At 48.3% G+C, this 13,900-nt stretch overlaps 1 pseudogene; it reads left to right on the top strand.

Annotated features, from left to right (window-relative positions):
* The first annotated feature begins 9,948 nt into the window (after nt 1-9,948).
* LOC129388040 (probable ATP-dependent RNA helicase DDX5 pseudogene) lies at nt 9,949-11,508 on the top strand (annotated as a pseudogene).
* Nucleotides 11,509-13,900: the final 2,392 nt, after the last annotated feature.

A 13,900-nucleotide genomic window follows, 5' to 3' on the forward strand; every position in this document is an offset into this window, starting at 1 on the left:
CGCGTTTAACACCGGCGGTAGACGAGGTGCCCGGGGTGACGGCGACCCAAGGAGTGAACTCGGTGTCTTGAAGAAAGCTTTTAAAATTGCCAGCCTTTGCTTAACTAGTGCTAGAGGCAGCAGTCTTTTTGCTTAGTCTATGCGAAGTGAAAATTATATAACTGTATATAAACTTCAGTCTATTGGTTTTAATTCTAATGTTTATCATCTGTAATAATTGAAAGATTGTCCACTAAACTAAATAACAAAATTGCAAATTTGTGCCGAAGTGGGTTGGAGTTTTCTCATAAAATAATTTTTCCGGACATGGGAGTATATGCTTCTTAAACATGATAAAAAAAAACTGTGCAGTACCTGCCAGTGCTGTCACGAATACCGCAGTTAAGTATTTCTGCAATCGTTCCAGTAAAATTACACTTTTGTTTTAAAAAAATTTCTGCTCCTTCCTTTTATTCCACAACATCCCCTCCAATATTCAAATACATAGCTACCACTTAAGCGGCTGCAGACGAATCAATAGTGATAGCTTGTGACTGCGAATTGGTTTTATTGTCACGTATTGACTCTCGATTTTGTTCCTTAGTTAAATGGCGGAAACCACTATGGGAGACCGGCCAGCAGTCTGGCGGTGGAAAGACTGTTACTATCGTTATTTTTTCTAGGGAAAAAATTTGAAACCTTTATTAAATATGTGAATTAAAATGTCTACTGCTGCAGATATCAAGGCTCAAATATTTAAATATTGCAGTAAACGTTATGTGAGCACAAAAAGTAAACAATTTTAGCAAGGAATCATTTTTTGTCTCGCAGAATGTTGCAGAGGGGCTCAGAGACGTTAACGTTCCTGTGGCTATAATCTAGCACGGTAGTGCCAAAGGAAACAATTGCCGGTGGTGTCGAATTCAAGACAAATTATCGGAAGGGATCTTCTGAAGAGCTTTGAATAATGAACGGAGACATCGATAAAGGAAGTCAAGAGATTCACTGTCACTGCACGTAGAACACACATGTGATATAGCCAGGTCAGGCCTGTGAAGGAAAAAGTTCAGTGGGGGCACTCCGCATCGTGGTCTCGTAAAACAAAATCGCGTGACCATTAAACACGCGAACGGCAATAATACCTTCAGAAACACGAAAAGAATTATTTCATAGACATTGTGTAGTGATTTACAAAGATAATCGGCATACGAAATCTTAGTAACAAGATTTGTGCCTTATGGCAACCCTTCAATGCAAATTCATATTGACGATGCGCCCTTCCTTTACAGATAACCGGCGACGTTATTGCTATTAGCAATGTATCTTATGACTGGACGGTAATTATTGATTACATGTTTGATATTGTTCAGTATTATGAATAATATGAAAGGGGGTGCATAACCAGCAACACATACCGAGTGACCAAAGTTTGCACCAAAAGGTTATTTGAAGAGCAGTAAATATCCAGTGGCAGATATCCAGTGATCGTAATTTGTGTAAATGGGTAATGTAAACATTTCCCGGTAATGTTTCCCGTCCACCGACGGAGACCTGCACCCGCCGTGGTTTCTCCGTGGCTAGGGTGTTGGGCTCCCAAGCACGAGGTCGTGTGATCGAATCCCGGGCACGGCGGCCGCATTTCGGAAGGAGGGGGGCAGGTATTTACACTGCCTCAGTGTAAATACCGTGTAAGTAGTTTCTATTGTTTGTGTCTTTCCACACGTAACAATATTGGCACGCGCTAGTTACGCTAGATGTCGAGGAAGAAGAAGTGTGTGTGGTAGCTGCTGTGAAAACGAACTGTAAACGGCCGTTCGCTTAGAACTGACTGACTGGCTTTTCCTCTCGTGACAAACTGGTGGAGGTGCTGGGTACGCATCCATCGTATGCCTACGGGTCCTCAACCAGAAGCTACCGACGCCAGTACCTCGGGGACGGCAGAAATCTATCGAAGCAGCCGTCGCCTCCAAGGTCTTCCACCGCAATACAGCCCCCTGGCAAGCTCCGTGAGGAAGATGTCAACAACTACCGCAAGCCAAACCGAGGGGATCCCAAATGCTGCCGTACCATGCATTCTCAACGCGCCTCGCACGCCTAACCCGTTCCATGGCGACGCCTTTGAGGACGTTGAAGACTGGTTGGACCACTTCAACCGGGTCGCCGCGTTTAACGACTGGGACGATCGCCGTAAGTTGAAGAACGTCTACTTTTCCCTTTTAGACGCGGCGAGAGTATGGTACGAGAACCACGAAGCCTCATTTACCAGCTGGCAGGAGTTTTACCGACTGCTTTGCGAAGCCTTCTGCACTCCCGAAAGGAAAGAAAGAGCCGAACAGGCACTGTCTTCGAGGTTCCAAATGCCAAACGAAACCGTCGCCATGTTCGTCGAAGACATGACGCGATTGTTCCGTCGGGCCGATCCACTAATGCCAGAAGACAAGAAGGTGCGTCTGTTAATGCGAGGCGTAAAAGAACAGCTTTTCGCGGGCCTCGTGCGCAATCCTCCTACAACAGTCTCTCAGTTCGTTCGTGAGGCAACAGTCATAGAACGTATGCTTCGGCAGCGGCTCTCGCAGTATGAACGCCAGACCACCATGACTGCTGCATGCTCTCTCGTACCTGCAAATGATGACAGGGAGTCCCTTACCGAGCTAATACGACAAATCGTTCGAGAAGAACTGCAGAAGTCCTATGCATCAGCTCCGGCACCTCCCAGTGCCGCGGTTCTTACGGATGTCATTCGGGAAGAAATCGGCAAAGTGGTTCATCCTTCGCCACCAACACGACCCGAACCTCCCACGTTCTCGTACGCGGATGCTCTTCGGGCTTCCGCGCCGTCGACGGGCCGTTTTTCACAGCCGCCTGCTGGGATTTCTCGACGCTCCCCAAGTCCGATCCACCGCACGAATCCGCAAGCACCTTTTCATCCTGGTCCGCGGAAATCTACAGTATGGCGCGCCCCCGACAACAGTCCGTTGTGCTATCACTGCGGGGAGGCTGGTCACATGTATCGCGACTGCCAGTACCGATGGATTGGTCTGCGGGGATACCATCCGGACGCCCGTTGCCCGCGCTATGGCGAACGCCCGCACGACATCGAGCAATACTTAGAAAATAACCGGCTTCCTCCTGCCCAACAGCGAAGACAGTCACGGTCGCCTTCACCTCGTCGGTACGCGTCACCAAACCGTCCTCGACCCGCCTTTGATTCCGCTGGAGTCAACGGTGGAAGCCCGCGCCGGGGAAACTGAAAACGGCGACCTCCGGGGGTGAGGCCGCTGTCATGCGAACCGTCAAATATCCTCCGCCGACGCCATCCCCTCGCGACGTACCGCTGACGCCTTCATTCGAAACTGCAAAAAGAACTTCTGCTGCTATTACTGCTTCAATCGACGGTTATCCGGTAACTGCACTTGTCGATACGGGAGCTGACTACTCGGTTATGAGTGCCTCACTGGCCACTCGGCTACGCAAGGTGCTGACAGCGTGGGACGGCCCACATCTGATTACGGCCGGAGGACACCTCGTGTCACCCATTGGACGATGCACCGCCAGACTTGCAATTTCTACTTCGACTTTCGTAGCGTCTTTCCTTGTGCTGCCCAAGTGTTCTCGGCTAGTCATACTGGGCATGGATTTTCTCCAGGAGTATGGGGCGATCATTAACCTTCGTGACTTGTTCGTGACTTTTTCTAACTACGTTTCTTCGGATTCGAGTGTGGAGGATGAACATCACCGCGCGGCTTTACGCGTGGTCGATGACTGCGTGACGTTACCGCCTCGAAGTAGCATCTTCGTCCTCGTTGAATGCCCCCAAGAACAACTAGGAATAGGCATTGCCGAAGGTAACCTCACCATATTGCTGGATCGCGAAGTCGGCGTCGCACGAGGTCTCGTAGAGCTCCAACATAGGCAAACCACGATTCTAGTTACCAACTTCAGTGGCGAATACAAGCACTTTGCGAGGCATACCACCATGGCCTACTTTGAAACTGTGGCCGATTCCAACGCCTGTGCTTCGGTAACGACAATCTCGATTCCGGAACCCAGCGATGTGGACTTGACCAGTCACATCAACGTCAACCCACAGCTAGACCAAAATGAGAAGCAGAGGCTCCTCACTCTGCTATCGTCATTTAGCGACTGTTTCGCCACCACGTCGAAGGTCAAACAGACTCCTTTAATCAAACACAGAATCATCACTGAACCGACCGTCCAACCTGTTCGCCAACACGCTTATCGCGTGTCGCAAAGAGAACAGGATGCTATTCGTCATCAAGTTAAACAAATGCTCGACGATGATGTCATTCAACCATCGACAAGTCCTTGGTCTTCACCTGTTGTATTAGTTAAAAAGAAAGACGGTTCACTACGATTCTGTGTCGATTACCGCAAACTGAACAAGGTCACGAAAAAAGACGTTTACCCACTTCCTCGAATTGACGACTCCTTGGATCGCCTGCGACATGCCCGTTACTTTTCTTCAATGGATCTGCGTAGTGGGTACTGGCAAATTGAAGTTGACGAACGGGACCAGGAAAAAAACGGCGTTTATAACACCCGACGGTCTCTATCAATTTAAGGTCCTCCCTTTTGGATTGTGTTCCGCTCCGGCCACATTTCAACGCATGATGGACACAGTTTTATCTGACCTCAAGTGGAACTCGTGTTTAGTCTACTTAGACGATGTAGTTGTTTTTTCCACCACGTTTGACCAACACATCCAGCGGCTTGAGGCGGTTCTTCAAGCTATCCGCACCGCCGGCCTCTCCCTGAAGCCCGAAAAATGTCACTTTGGCTACGAGGAGCTCAAATTTCTAGGTCATATTGTCAGCAGCACCGGTGTGCGCCCTGACCCTGACAAAGCCATGGCAGTCGCTCTGTTCCCGATACCGAAGACAAAACACGATGTCCGCCGATTTTTAGGGCTTTGCGCGTATTACCGCCGTTTTGTACCCAATTTTTGTGAAATTGCCGAACCTTTGCAACGACTCATCAAGAACGACGTCACATTTGTTTGGGGCCCGGCACAATCCGACGCCTTCCACGACCTTCAGCAACGTCTACAGACACCACCGATCCTTGGTCACTTTGACACCGAGGCTGACACAGAAGTGCATACTGATGCTAGTAACGTTGGTCTCGGAGCGACACTCGTACAGTTTCAAGCTGGTGTTGAGCGCGTTATTGCGTATGCCAGCCGAACCTTGTCTGCTGCTGAAACAAACTACTCAGCAACTGAAAAAGAATGTCTGGCAGTCATATGGGCTATCCAGAAGTTCCGCCCATACCTGTACGGACGCCCCTTCCGTGTCGTCAGCGACCACCACTCTCTCTGCTGGCTGGCGAATCTCAAAGATCCTTCAGGCCGTCTCGCAAGATGGAGCCTTCGGTTGCAGGAATTTGATGTGACCATCGTCTATAAGTCTGGCCAGCAACACACTGACGCCGACTGTCTCTCCCGCGCCCCCGTCGAACCCGCACCACTAGATACTGACGACGATTCGGGATTTCTTTGTACTCTTCCGTCTTTAAACCTTGCTCACCAGCAACGCCAAGATTCCGAGCTCCAGCCCTTGATTGAATACCTTGAAGGAAGCCGCCCACAACCCCCACGGCAGTTCGCGCGTCACTTGTCATCTTTCTGCCTACGTGGCGGCATCCTATACAAGCGGAACTTTCACCCTACGGCAACCGCTTTCCTGCTCGTTGTTCCCGCTACTCTCCGCGACGACGTTATACGTGCATGCCACGACGAACCAACGTCCGGGCATCTTGGTTTCACGCGTACTCTCGCGCGGATCAAGCAGAAGTACTATTGGCGAAAACTCGCCAAAACCGTGAAGCAGTACGTCAGAAGTTGTCGAGATTGCCAGCGTCGCAAAGTTCCACCACTGAAACCAGCCGGTCTGCTTCAGCCTGTCCGGCCTCCTTGCTCACCTTTTGAACAAGTCGGGATGGATTTACTCGGCCCATTTCCCAAGTCTTCGGCTGATAACCGCTGGATCGTCGTCGCCACCGATTACCTCACTCGATACTGCGAAACACAAGCCGTTCAGCGAGCTACTGCTTCAGATGTTGCTAACTTCTTCATCAACAATATCGTCCTTCGACATGGTGCTCCCGCTGTCGTCATCACAGACCGTGGTACGGCCTTCACTGCCCAGTTGGTCCGAGATATCCTGCAGCTGAGCGGGACAACGCACCGTACGGCAACTGCGTATCACCCGCAGACTAACGGTTTAACTGAGCGTCTCAACAAAACGATTGCGGATATGCTTTCCATGTATGTTGCCACGGACCATAAAAATTGGGACGAACTGCTCCCGTATGTGACATTCGCGTACAACACTGCCCTACAAGAAACCACCGGGTTTCCTCCTTTTCGTCTGGTCTACGGACGCGACGTCACCACTATGCTCGACGTGATGCTCCTACCAACTTCGTCGCAACCTACCGCACCAGATACAGACGCCTTTGTTCAGCGTGCCGAAGCAGCGCGGCACCTTGCGCGGCAACGAATTCTATCCCGACAAAGTCAAGATGCTCGTCGATACAACATATGCCATCGAGACGTCACATACAACCCGGGAGATCTTGTATGGGTTTGGACCCCTATACGTCAAAGAGGCCGGTCAGAAAAATTATTGCGCCGATACTTTGGACCCTACATAGTTTTGCGTCGTCTAAGTCCTGTCAACTACGAAGTTATTCCAGCCGACAGTTCGCACCACTCCCGTAGACCACGTTCCTCTGACATTGTTCACGTTACCAGGATGAAGCCCTACCATTCGCGCTGACTCTCATTCACAAACTTTGTGATGCGGCCCCTGTCGTCTCGTCCGTTGTCTTTCTCATTTCTTTTATTTTTTTCCTTGTGGCATTTAACATCTCCCCAACTTTATTTATTTATTTATTTATTTATTTGTTTTTTTTTTTTTTTGGAGGGAGGGGTAATGGCACGCGCTAGTTACGCTAGATGTCGAGGAAGAAGAAGTGTGTGTGGTAGCTGCTGTGAAAACGAACTGTAAACGGCCGTTCGCTTAGAACTGACTGACTGGCTTTTCCTCTCGTGACAATATCTTTACCAAGTCAAGTCTCTCGTCAGACCGACCGAAACGTCTACGGGATTCATTCACCGGAGGAATTCTACCATGTGGTAACATATGTGCCTTACTTGTACTCTCTCACTGCTTCTTTGGCTCGGCGATTTTCTGAAAGCAATGGGAAGAGCTTCAAGCTTCTGCAGCTGCCTCCAGCAAAAATGAAGTACTTGAGCCATTTTGAGTTTGCTGTTCTTGCCGAAGAACTCCAAGGCTTTTACTGCATCGCAAATTTCAAGCAAGCGGGCATCTCTTGATACGAGATGTGGTACAACGAAACTGGGGACACCCGCCGTGGTTGCTCAGTGGCTATTGTATTGGGCTGCTGAGTACGAGATTGCGGAATCGAGTCTTGGCCAGGGCGGCCGCATTTCGATGGGGGCGAAATGCGAATACACCCGTTTGCTTAGATTTAAGTGCACGTTAAAGAACACCAGGTGGTCGAAATTTCTGGAGTCCTCCACTACGGCGTGCCTCATAATCATAAAATGGTTTTGGCATGTAAAACCCATAATTTATTTTTAAACTGCGACGCTTCAGAAATAACTTACTGTGAACCTCTGCTTCTGATCAAGACATTCTTCCGCGCTTTTCGAAAAGCTCTGGCCTTGCCAGTTACCACCTGGACTGTCGATCGCTGCTTCAGTACAATGAGGAGAGTAAAAACCTGGCTACGCCCAACAATGACAAATTGCAGGCTGCATGTCCTTAGTATGTTGAATGTGCACAAAGAGCGTGTAATGAAACACAAGAATGACTTTAAAACTCGTGTAATCACGATATTTGCCCAGAAAAACTTGAGGTGTCTGCAGCTGCTATTGAAGGAAGACAGACTGACTGCAGTTGTATATATTGGTCAACATATTGTGCAGTGTGCTGGTGATCAGTTCACATGAGTTGAGAACCTTCGCACAACGAAATTGATCACTCTTTTCACCAAGTGATAGTGCCTTCTCGCATTTTGCTTAAGTTTAGTTCGTTGGTCAATAATAAAATTCAATGTAACTTCTCCAAGCCCGGCACTAATTTGCTGTTTCTAATTTTGGTTTCATGTGTGCAGTTCAGACCGCAAATAATGCATCTTTGGTGCTAACCTACCTCGCCTCAACCCCCACCCCCCCACCCAACGAATGCACGCCCCCTCCGCCTGCAAAAAATTTCTGCGAACCTCTCTGTTGTGCGGTAGCAACTCGGCGCACTCTCGCATTGCGTGGCCAGAACAGTCATGTCGCGCGCGACATTCAGTTTGTTCGGAAATGCACGCCGCGGACACAAGACTATACGTGCGCTTTGGTCTGCTGTTCATTAGGGGATGCCATTATCGTAGATGTCGAAAATTGGAATGTATCTCGTCGAATGTCGCGTTCTCGCTGAATAAATTTCGCAATTTCAGATTTCTTCCGTTTACATTTTTTGAGGGGTTTCCTAATGCAGGCGTTTCATATACGATGTATATAATGTTTTCACACTATTTCATTCCTTAGTTACTAATAGGACGTAAAAACTCGCTATAATAGATAACAGTACAAAAAAGCGACGATAACGAAAGCAAATAAGGACTTTCTTTGTCAGACTTTCTCCGACACGCATGGCATTAGGCAAAACACACACAGAAAGGGGACACTAGGTATAACGCTTCTGTATTGGGGATCCCGTCATTATTTACATGATTTGGGAGGAAGGCGTGACTTGCACAACTACTAAATAGCGTGAAAAAACACAAAATAGACGGGACATTCGCAATAGTGGTGGCCGCGAGGCTCTCGTTTCATCTTTATATAAGGATAAGGAAGCCAATTGGAGGTTAATTACAACGAAATTATTAAGCCTAACGAATATTAACCTAATTAGGCTCTGAAGAGAAATTTAGAGTAAAATATTGTCTCAACAATAATTATTAAGGGCACTCGTGATTAAATAAGCCTCATTAATAATCTATTCATGCAGAGAACATCGTCCTAACATCACTAAATAAACCTGCACATTAAAGTAAATGTTTTAAAAGTAATAAATTACGCAAACGTCGTACGACCGGGCGGCTTCGCATACGTCAGAAACGTGTGTGCGAAATGAGAAAATGGGAAGTATGTTTTCGCACTCCATGGCATGTCCCACTAACGAGTTTCCGGCGTCATACATTTTTTGCAGTATTGGGACGCATGTTTCCAGAAAAGAACGCTGCTAAATCAAGCGGCGCCACCATCGGGACTATACGCTTAGCGTGGTCTGTGCTTGCGGTTGTCTGCTAGGTAGCAGTGTGTATACGTGCACGGCGTGGGTATCTTGGAATACCAGTTCAGTGGTGGTAGCGCACTCATAGTAACCTTTAGACGCCCATATTTGACGATGAACTGTAGCTTTTAGCTTTCAGATACCATGTGTGTGCGCTGTAATACATTTCTTGTCTGTGGCAAGAGGCTCGCCTTGCCTCTTGCCACGCCCGCTCCGTTGGCCATAGATCTTTCAGCTTTGTTGCCCCCCAGCGCATAAAGCGTATGTCACGTAGGACGTTTGATCTCATTCTCAAGAAATGAAGTGTTTGCTGCGAGGGTTTAGCTCATCCACCGACTCTTACTTACTAGCGAATATCATGCTCGATTTTATTCATATAAATCACCATGTCTTCATTTCAACCAGCATCCCACGGCATGAGAAGGGCGGTTCTCGGTCCCTTTAACACAAACATTCAGCGTGAAATGGGCTCTGCTGTGAATTTGCTTCCTTTATTTCTTTTATCGAGCAATTAAAGTCTGTTCCGATAACGTCTTTTGCTTTTCCGACCTCATTATTCTTGTTTTTCGCGATTTAGATGCAGATGTAAATTCTTGGTCTATTGTTACCACTCAGTGGGTATGCGCCGCAGTCTATGACGTCATCATCATCAACACCAACGCTCCAACAACGACCGCTGGGCCCGTACGCCGCCGACGCCGAAATCGTAGAAGACATTCTGTTGAAGGCGGGGAACGAAATGATGTGGTTCTGGCCACCACCACCGCGTCTAGCGAGACCCCAAGGAGACTTTCTCGAGAATAGGTTTTATGTTTTGCGTAATTCAGCCAATAACTACCGGAACAGCCAGGTTGGGTGGTTTTTACGCAAGCCTGACTGGACAAAGATCAGGCTGCAGCCGTTGGAGAAGAACCTGTACGTAGGGCACCCTGCCACGACAAGCCGGTCGATGGCCAAAGTGAACGCCTACAGAAACGTCAACGGCATATCGGTGAAAGGGAACAACGTCCCGAAGCCCATCCTTGCTCTGGAAGAATCCAACTTCCCGGACTTCATCGTCAAGAGCATCGAGGCCTCACGCGACCACGCTTCGCCCACGTGCATCGAGGCACACTGCTGGCCCATCGCCCTCATGTGCAGAAACTTTCTGGGCATCACGCAGACGGGATCACACAAGTCGCTGGCCTACCTCGTGCCGGCAGTAATCCACGTCAGCCGGCAGCCGCCCCTGCAACATGGAGATGGGCCCATCGCCGTCGTGCTGGCTCCGACACGAGAGCTGGCCAAGCAGATTCACAACGTAGCCTTAGAATTGGGTGGGCACGCTGCATTGCGAAGCGTGTGCGCCTCGAGCGGGGAGCCCAAGGAAGGTCAGTACGACGAGCTGAAGAGGGGCTGCCACATCTGCGTGGCCACGCCTCGACGCCTCATCAACTTCCTCGAAGAAGGCAAGCTGAATCTGCACCGCTGCACGTACCTCGTGCTGGACGAGGTAGACCGCATGCTGGCAACGGGTTTCAAGCCCCATGTCATCAAGGTTGCCGAGCTCTGCCGGCCGGACCACCAGACGATAATGTGGGTCACATCCTGGCAAAACGAGCTTAGGCCCTTTGTCGACGACGTGCTCCACGACTACATCGAAATCGAGTTCGGGATGGCACAGCTACCCGCTGAAGATAGCGTGGTTATGACTGTCGACGTTTGCCAGGAGGAAGAGAAGGAAACGAAGCTAGCCCAGCTCTTGGACGACGGGCTCAAGGAGAAGTCAAAGAAAGCCGTTGTATTCACCGACACGAAGAGGAAGGCAGACGAGCTTGCGTGGAAACTGCGAGTCCGTGGCTGGTCTGCCATTGGCCTTCACGGCATGAAGACGAAAAAGGAGCGCGACTGGATCGTTTCCATGTTCCGGACTGGTGCGTCAAATGTGCTCGTGACGACGGACAAGGTCGCGCATGACTTGCTCCTCGAGAACGTGTGCTTGGTGGTGAACTACGACTGCCCGTACTGCTCGGAGCTCTACGTGCATAGGTCGAGCCACGTCTCGCGCTCAGGCGAACCAGCCGTGGTTCACACGTTCATTATTCCGGCCCAGCAGATGTATGCCGCAAAACTGATAGCAATTCTGGAGGAGGCCAAGCAGCCCGTTAAACCGGAGCTGTACAGTATGGCAAAGAAAGCTCGTGGTAAGCAATGACGCGTTTAACACCGGCGGTCGACGAGGTGCCCGGGGTGACGGCGACCCAAGGAGTGAACTCAGTGTCTTGAAGAAAGCTTTTAAAATTGCCAGCCTTTGCTTAACTAGTGCTAGAGGCAGCAGTCTTTTTGCTTAGTCTATGCGAAGTGAAAATTATATAACTGTATATAAACTTCAGTCTAGTGGTTTTAATTCTAATGTTTATCATCTGTAATAATTGAAAGATTGTCCACTAAACCAAATAACAAAATTGCAAATTTGTGCCGAAGTGGGTTGGAGTTTTCTCATAAAATAATTTTTCCGGACATGGGAGTATATGCTTCTTAAACATGATAAAAAAAAACTGTGCAGTACCTGCCAGTGCTGTCACGAATACCGCAGTTAAGTATTTCTGCAATCGTTCCAGTAAAATTACACTTTTGTTTTAAAAAAATTTCTGCTCCTTCCTTTTATTCCACAACATCCCCTCCAATATTCAAATACATAGCTACCACTTAAGCGGCTGCAGACGAATCAATAGTGATAGCTTGTGACTGCGAATTGGTTTTATTGTCACGTATTGACTTTCGATTTTGTTCCTTAGTTAAATGGCGGAAACCACTATGGGAGACCGGCCAGCAGTCTGGCGGTGGAAAGACCGTTACTATCGTTAATTTTTTTAGGGAAAAAATTTGAAACCTTTATTAAATATGTGAATTAAAATGTCTACTGCTGCAGATATCAAGGCTCAAATATTTAAATATTGCAGTAAACGTTATGTGAGCACAAAAAGTAAACAATTTTAGCAAGGAATCATTTTTTGTCTCGCAGAATGTTGCAGAGGGGCTCAGAGACGTTAACGTTCCTGTGGCTATAATCTAGCACGGTAGTGCCAAAGGAAAGAATTGCCGGTGGTGTCGAATTCAAGACAAATTATCGGAAGGGATCTTCTGAAGAGCTTTGAATAATGAACGGAGACATCGATAAAGGAAGTCAAGAGATTCACTGTCACTGCACGTAGAACACACATGTGATATAGCCAGGTCAGGCCTGTGAAGGAAAAAGTTCAGTGGGGGCACTCCGCATCGTAGTCTCGTAAAACAAGATCGCGTGACCATTAAACACGCGAACACCAATAATACCTTCAGAAACACGAAAAGAATTATTTCAGAGACATTGTGTAGTGATTTACAAAGATAATCGGCATACGAAATCTTAGTAACAAGATTTGTGCCTTATGGCAACCCTTCAATGCAAATTCATATTGACGATGCGCCCTTCCTTTACAGATAACCGGCGACGTTATTGCTATTAGCAATGTATCTTATGACTGGACGGTAATTATTGATTACATGTTTGATATTGTTCAGTATTATGAATAATATGAAAGGGGGTGCATAACCAGCAACACATACCGAGTGACCAAAGTTTGCACCAAAAGGTTAATTGAAGAGCAGTAAATATCCAGTGGCAGATATCCAGCGATCGTAATTTGCGTAAATGGGTAATGTAAACATTTCCCGGTAATGTTTCCCGTCCATCGACGGAGACCTGCACCCGCCGTGGTTTCTCCGTGGCTAGGGTGTTGGGCTCCCAAGCACGAGGTCGTCTGATCAAATCCCGGGGAAGGCGGCCGCTTTTCGGAAGCGGGGGGGGGGGGGGGGGGGGGGGCAGGTATTTACACTGCCTCAGCGTAAATACCGTGTAAGTAGTTTCTACTGTTTGTGTCTTTCCACACGTAACAATATCTTTACCAAGTGAAGTCTCTCGTCAGACCGACCGAAACATCTACGGGATTCATTCACCGCAGGAATTCTACCATGTGGTAACATACGTGCCTTACTTGTACTCTCTCACTGCTTCTTTGGCTCGGCGATTTTCTGAAAGCAATGGGAAGAGCTTCAAGCTTCTGTAGCTGCCTCCAGCAAAAATGAAGTACTTGAGCCATTTTGTGTTTGCTGTTCTTGCTGAAGAACTCCAAGGCTTTTACTGCATCGCAAATTTCAAGCGAGCAGGCTTCTCTTGGTACGAGATGTGGTACAACGAAACTGGGGATACCCGCCGTGGTTGCTCAGTGGCTGTTGTATTGGGCTGCTGAGTGCGAGGTTGCGGAATCGAATCTTGGCCACGGCGGCCGCATTTCGATGGGGGCGAAATGCGAATACACCCGCGTGCTTAGATTTAAGTGCACGTTAAAGAACACCAGGTGGTCGAAATTTCCGGAGTCCTCCACTACGGCGTGCCTCATAATCATAAAATGGTTTTGGCACGTAAAAACCATAATTTATTTTTAAACTGGGGACGCTTCAGAAATAACTTACTGTGAACCTCTGCTTCTGATCAAGACATTTTTCCGCGCTTGTGCGAAAGCTCTGGTCTTGCCAGTTACCACCTGGACTGTCGATCGCTGCTT

This window comes from Dermacentor andersoni, chromosome 3, assembly GCF_023375885.2.
Source record: "Dermacentor andersoni chromosome 3, qqDerAnde1_hic_scaffold, whole genome shotgun sequence".
Classification (NCBI taxonomy): domain Eukaryota; kingdom Metazoa; phylum Arthropoda; class Arachnida; order Ixodida; family Ixodidae; genus Dermacentor; species Dermacentor andersoni.